Genomic DNA, 6,625 nt, shown 5'->3' with positions numbered 1-6,625 from the left:
TTTATTTTGCTCTCACCTAACTGATATAGTGAAGTACTTGCAGACAGTACTACCTTTGCATCCATACACGAAACACTTTCACTGTGTGGTCCATGTGTCTGGTTCATGTTACGGTCTGAGAAGCCTCTGGTTCAGTGTAAATGCTTCATCTCCGTTCGTCTGCCACATACTGTAAGTTTATGTAACTGTCACATACACACACATTCACCCACCACATACTGTACGTCTGTGTTCTACATGAATCATGCAGTTGACATGTGCATAAGTATCTGAGACGCCATCCGAACGTACAGGATGATTTATGACACACATTTGAGTCTGTACTGAGCTGCATTCAGCCGGAAGTTGAGTCTTGAGTTCCTAAAATGATTTGAATCGTGAGGTCACTGGAGAATCATTACTCTGAATATCACTTTCTGTGTGCGAATACTTCCAGCGCACACGCCCCACATTAAATTAATACAATTTATTACTCTTATATTGTTAGAAGTTGACTTCCAGGTTGGGAGGGAAATCCTTTTGTGAGACTTGCACCTATGGCGGCCTCACAGGCTCTTATCAGGCTGTGAATCAGGTTCCCACAGAGCAGCGTCTGAACTCAGCGTTCCTTCCGTGTTTGTGATTGTTTGGTAAATGCTGACGCCGCTCGATGTTGTTGGTGAGGAGCAGGTAAGTCACACACAGGTAACTCAGGTGTATCTCTGAGAATGTTCCATCTCGTTAACCTGACACCTGTCATCTTGTTCCATTATGCTGGTTTCTCCCGTCACTTTTCCAACACAAAAGGAAAAGCCTGCAGGTTATTGGCTATTGTTTACCATGCAACCCTGTATCTTTTTTTTTTTTTTTTTTAACAGGAACTGAATTCCTCTGGAGCCTGGGAAAAACTGGTCACATTAACTGGTGTTTACAGTCCCCAGTAGAAGTTTGGGCCACACATAAAAGTTGCATTTTTTCATTGTTTTCTTGGAGTTATTTTACACAACAGCCTATATTCTTAAACGCACAGCAGATCTCATATTTGACAATGTGAAATGTGTTTAAAATTCACAGAAAAAAACACATAATACACACAAAATAGACACAAATACACAAAGAGATCTCCTTATTTCATTAGCGAGAGAAGAATGGCAACACTTTATAATATCTACATTTTTAATAAAGCATCACAGACTTATCAATAAATATTTTTTTCATTTCATGGATTTATTTCTCTCTGTGCTTCCCAGTCCAGACTCAGTGACCAGCTCCACTGACACAAAGGTCCCTCTGTTTGTGGAGGCGCACAACAGCTCTCCTCTTGGCTCTTACACTTTGTATCTGCAGCTGAAGACCACACAGACGCTGCTCCTTTCATCACAATTATGTCGCTGCTAATTGTGCAGAAGGTCCAGAGCAGGGAGGCGGTGGGTTGTATTGATCAGAGGGTTTGTGATCAGAGCGGGACGGGGTCTGGGAGATGGTCACTCATTAAGCTGTGAGCGGCGGCCTGTCTCCCAGCTGCCTCCTCTGTACAATGGAAGCACTGAGGTCGCTCGAGGTTGACTTTACTAGAATTTCTCCCTCTATGTGGAGCGTTTCACTGTTACCTGCTTTTACCTGATTCAGCTGTGTGTTTTGATTCGGTTCCTTATGATTTATAGATCAGGATAAAACACATGTGTCAAACTCAAGGCCCGTGGGCCAAATGCGGCCCGCCACATCATTTTATGTGGCCCGCGGCAAAAAAAAAAATTAAAAGGTTTGACTGTCTTAAAATATCAGTTTATCAGGAGATACACAGTTACACAGCCATTTTTTCATATCTATGCAAACCCATATGCAATATTTGTGACTTGAACTAGTAATAAATATAGAAATGGTTAATTAACAAGATTAAAAAGTAGTTGCATTTATTTTACATTACATTTGATTACATTTAGTTACATTTATCTTACAGTTACATCTGGCCCTTTGAGAGCGACCATTTTGTTGATGTGCCCTCTGTGAAAATGAGTTTGACGCCCCTGGGATAAAACGTTGTCTTGCCAATTTAGATATTTTTGTGCCCAAGTCTGTTTTTTACGGACTATATGTCGCTCCAGCCAAAAAATACATTAAAAAAAACTAAAAATACTTAAGAAAACATGTATAAACATTAAAAAAATATATATATAAACATAAAAAACATACATAAAAACCCTATTTAAACATAAAAAACATAAGTTGCACTGGACTATAAGTCGTATTTTGGGGGGGGATTAATTTTACAAAATGCGAGACCAAGAACAGACATTTTATCTTTAAAGTCAAGTTATAATAATAATAATAAAATGTGGAACAACAGGCTGAATATCAGTACATCACGCTAACGTAACACATTTATATTTATTCAGCTCCATGAAGCACAGACAGAACTGAACACGTGTCTGGTTTGTTAACGTAATATATTAACAGTTATTCAGATAAATAAAGCAGAAAAAACAAGTGACAGGTTTACTCTGGATCTCACTCTATAATCAATAAATCCACTGAATTTATCTGAACAACTCCACCCACTCCACAGGTAAATGAAGCGTTCAGTCTTTTAAATCACCGTAATGTTGAAATTTTAAATGTTCAGTGGTTCAGGAGTAGATACTGGTACAAGTCTAGAGTATATTTGAATAATTTCACATTTAAGTCGCATCTGAGTATAAGTCGCACCCCCGGACAAACTGTGAAAAAAACCTGACACTTATAGTCTGGAAAATACGATAAGTTGGTTTGTTAAAAGTTGGTCGTGACATTTGGGGCCAATAGGCAACTACTAAACACACCGCCTGGCCAAAAAAAAGTTTGATTTAACTGAGCAAATAGGTCCGAGTCTATAGGTACGAGTCAGGTCTAGGTTCAGCAGAATGAGGTCAGCTGACACCTGAATATACTGAATGACCAGGTTATTCCATCAGTGGATTTTTGGGCATATTCCAAGACGACAATGCCAGGATTCATCGGGCTCAAACTGTGAAATGTGCTCAAATTTCACACATGGATCGTCCACCACAGAGTCCAGACCTTAACCCCATTGAGAATCTTTGTGCTGGAGAAGCTTTGAGCAGCATCAGACTCCACCAGCATCAATGCAACAGGTGGAAAATACTTCTATCTTTCTTTCTATCTTTCCTTTTTCTCGTTTCTTATCTCTTCTCTCGTACATTCAGAACAGCCGTGTATTTGAAAAAGATTATCTGACCATCAACCGTGAGGCCTGCAGTGGAATCTGGGGTTTTACAGCACAACAAGATCATTATTTTGGCAGATCTTTACAAAAATAAATATTCCCAAAAGCCCCTGCAGAAGTCAATGAGTGCACAGTATTAGTGCGTTGACCAGCGTGTTGTTTCTGGAGCGGAGCCGTGTACTGTAGGTCTGGCAGCTGAATGACCGCATTGTTCCTGTGGTGATAAGGTGTATTTAGACGGGATTGTGCGAAGGAGGGTAAGAATCTCCGGAAACTTTAGAGCATGTTCCCTCCTCTGTGTCCCTAAGAGTCAGGCTACACTTTACTTAAACTGGAATGTGGTCACACTGAACGTTTGTGCTATTTCTTTACTCTAATAGCTTTGGATTACATTGATTGTGCAAATTAACTACAAATGACAAATGATAGCAGACCAATTTTACCGAAGTAATGTTACGGTCTTACTCCTGATGTTTGTGCTCAGTCAGAGAACAAATTATAAAATTAAAATGTTCTAGTTTAATGTTTATTTTGAGACTCATTTCCATTGTGAGGTTTTAAAACAAAGTTCATTCATCTGGCTGTTTTTCATCATCGTCCTCGAGTTTAAATTAGTGCCGTTTTGACGTTTTTTAGGCTTGGATCTTGGTATAAATAGTTAGTCTTTGTTTATTTTTGACATTTACAAGTACAATAAAAGGACTGCATTAAGGAATGTGTTAAAACTTTCAACTGTTTTGCTGGTTTAGTTTGTGTAAAAACTCAAATCTGTCACTGGACATAAGTTTTAGAAGAAGAAGTGAAGACGTTTGGCTGCTCGTCCAAGTCTCTTCTTCAGTTCTGGTCAAATTATTGCTGGACACGGACTTATATCTGTCTGACGTCAGGAGATAACGACACTGAAGCTGACACTAAAAACTTTGTATTGTGCATAAGAAGATGAAGAAGATTCTGGAGAAGATGATTTTGGAGGAGAAGAAGATTTTGAAGAAGATTTTGAAGAAGGAGGAGGAGAAGAAGAAGATTTTGAAGAAGACATATATTTTGAAGAAGAAGAAGAAGATTTTGAAAAAGAAGAAGAAGGTTCTGAAGAAGATTTAGAAGAAGAAGAAAATTTTGAAAAAGATGAAGAAGAAGAAGAAGATTTTGAAAAAGACAAAGAAGGTTTTGAAGAATAAGACGAAGAAGAAGAAGAAGAAGAAGAAGACATATATTTTGAAGAGGAAGATTTTAAAGAAGTAGAAGAAGAAGAAGAAGAAAGATATGGATGAGCCCAGTTGACACAATTGAATTTTAGTAAATAATCTGCCATAAGAAACATCCAAACTTCAGTAACTGCTTCACTGACCCTTGACCTCATCCAGGGTTTATATCCAGAGGCAGCGACAGTTCAGATCTGAGGCCGTTTAAGACACAGAGACACCTGCTCTGTCAGACACCAACTGGGTTATTTTATCCCGTCTGCCACTTGGCTTTACAAGTCAACACTCTCAGAGTCAGCTGGTTTGGTCTGGTACAGCTTAGTCCAAGATGATCCACAACACGTTCCAACGTCAAAATGTGTTTTTATTAGACTTTGACAAAGGGCTGTGCAGTTAATCAGTTTATAATCATCAGTGAGCGGTTTACAGCCGAGGAAAAACATATTGTACAGATTTTGAAGAAAGAAATGTGACTTTTTTGTGTCAACTGGAGAGATCACAGTCTGTGTGATGTGTAAAATCAAATGCATCGTGGAATCTGAATGGACAGGACTATCACAGTGTTTTTACAGCTCTTTTCTGCAAGTCCTGGGTCCCGCTCTCATGTTAAATAAATGAACTTCTCCTTCTCCTCTTCTTTAAACTTTCTGGCTACTTCAATTTATCCAGTTTATGTTCAGAAAATTGACATTAGAAGCCAGCTGTATTTGTTTTAAATGACACAAAGTGAAATAAACCTGTAAATAAAGGTAAATACGAGGAAAAAGTCATAATTTTTTAGTTACATGTCCGTGCGTTTTACAGGCCATGTGCAGAATGCCACAGTGACACACAGAGACATTTTCACTTTGAGAAACCTGAGTGCAAACAACTATGTGTGCTGCAGTGTTTGATGTTAATTTGTTGGTCTGACATGTAACTCTATAGGTTTTCTATGAAATATCAGCTGTTACTGTGGCTTGTTTCGTCTTTGAATGTGATATGTAATGTATATGTCGCTGTGTGTGGGTCAGGGCCGCAGTCTTAAACCACTCAATCACTACAAGATTGACAAACTCCAGTTCTCTTTTATTTAGACAGAGACATTTTTATCTTATCCTGCGTGGACACTTGCAAACAGATGACATAAAAAAGCAGGACAGCTGTGCGTGAACCCTTTTCTCAGTGTTCTAACTTTGGCTATCGGATTGTTCTTATTTATTCCAATTCCTCTCGGGTTTTATCAAATCCACTCTTAGTTACCATCTACATCCCGGCCTCTGATATTAAGCCGTGTGACGTGTAAATGTGTGAAAACTGCCGCGCTGCCCTGAGCACTGGGAGCAGCCGGTTCGACCATAAGTCCAAATCCTTCTTTACACTTAACGCACAGCTGCTGCACATGTAACTACCACACAAACATGGCCGCCCGGAGTCCACACAGCGTGCCATTGTTAACAGCTGGCAGGGGTTTAACTGCTGCTTCAGTCCCGACACGCAACTGGAGAAGAGATAACGCTCCGTGGTAACCTTGACACTCAGGGCTGGCTGTAAATGCAACAATGTGACTGAAATACCCCACGCTGTGTTAGAAACGCTCACATAAATCTACTGAAACAGGAGGCAGGCGGCATGTCACTGTGCGCTCAGATGTTATCACTCACATGGTATGAAATCAGAAAAAGTAGCAACGATTCTGATTATTACATCTTTCTTTATCTTTACTTATAAAAAGGGCGATGAGAGCACTTAAACTCTCTTTTTCATGGGCGTGTCGGTTTCTGTTTTGTTGCATGAAGAACAGACGCAGAGTTACGGGGATCGTTCTGTAGATTTTTATTGTTGTTTACAGCAAAACAGTCGGGATCCAGTAAAATTCAAAACAGAGTCAAGTGAGAAGTGTCTTAAGAGGTGTCTGAAGCAGAGTCTAAAACAAAGTCTAAAGAAGGTGGGGGTTAAACGTTCTATAAACAAGAAATTTAAAGCAAAGTCGAACAATGTGACTGTATCAGTGTTCTATAAAATACCCAGAGCAAGGGTCACACTTTTAAGAAATGTGGCCTCAACCAAAATGACCAGAACATAACTGTTATTTTCCCTTAGTGTGACATATGTCCACTGCTGCATGGAAAGAAAGTCAGCAATATTACACTAAAAAAAATGTTTAAAATACAATACAACAGGAAAACAAACAAAGAAAACACGTATAAAAGTCCATATAAAACATTAAAACAGGAGCAGG

This window comes from Periophthalmus magnuspinnatus, chromosome 9 (genome assembly GCF_009829125.3).
Source record: "Periophthalmus magnuspinnatus isolate fPerMag1 chromosome 9, fPerMag1.2.pri, whole genome shotgun sequence".
NCBI lineage: Eukaryota > Metazoa > Chordata > Actinopteri > Gobiiformes > Gobiidae > Periophthalmus > Periophthalmus magnuspinnatus.
The sequence above is the reverse complement of the archived record's forward strand: the minus strand, read 5'-3'. Positions refer to the sequence as shown.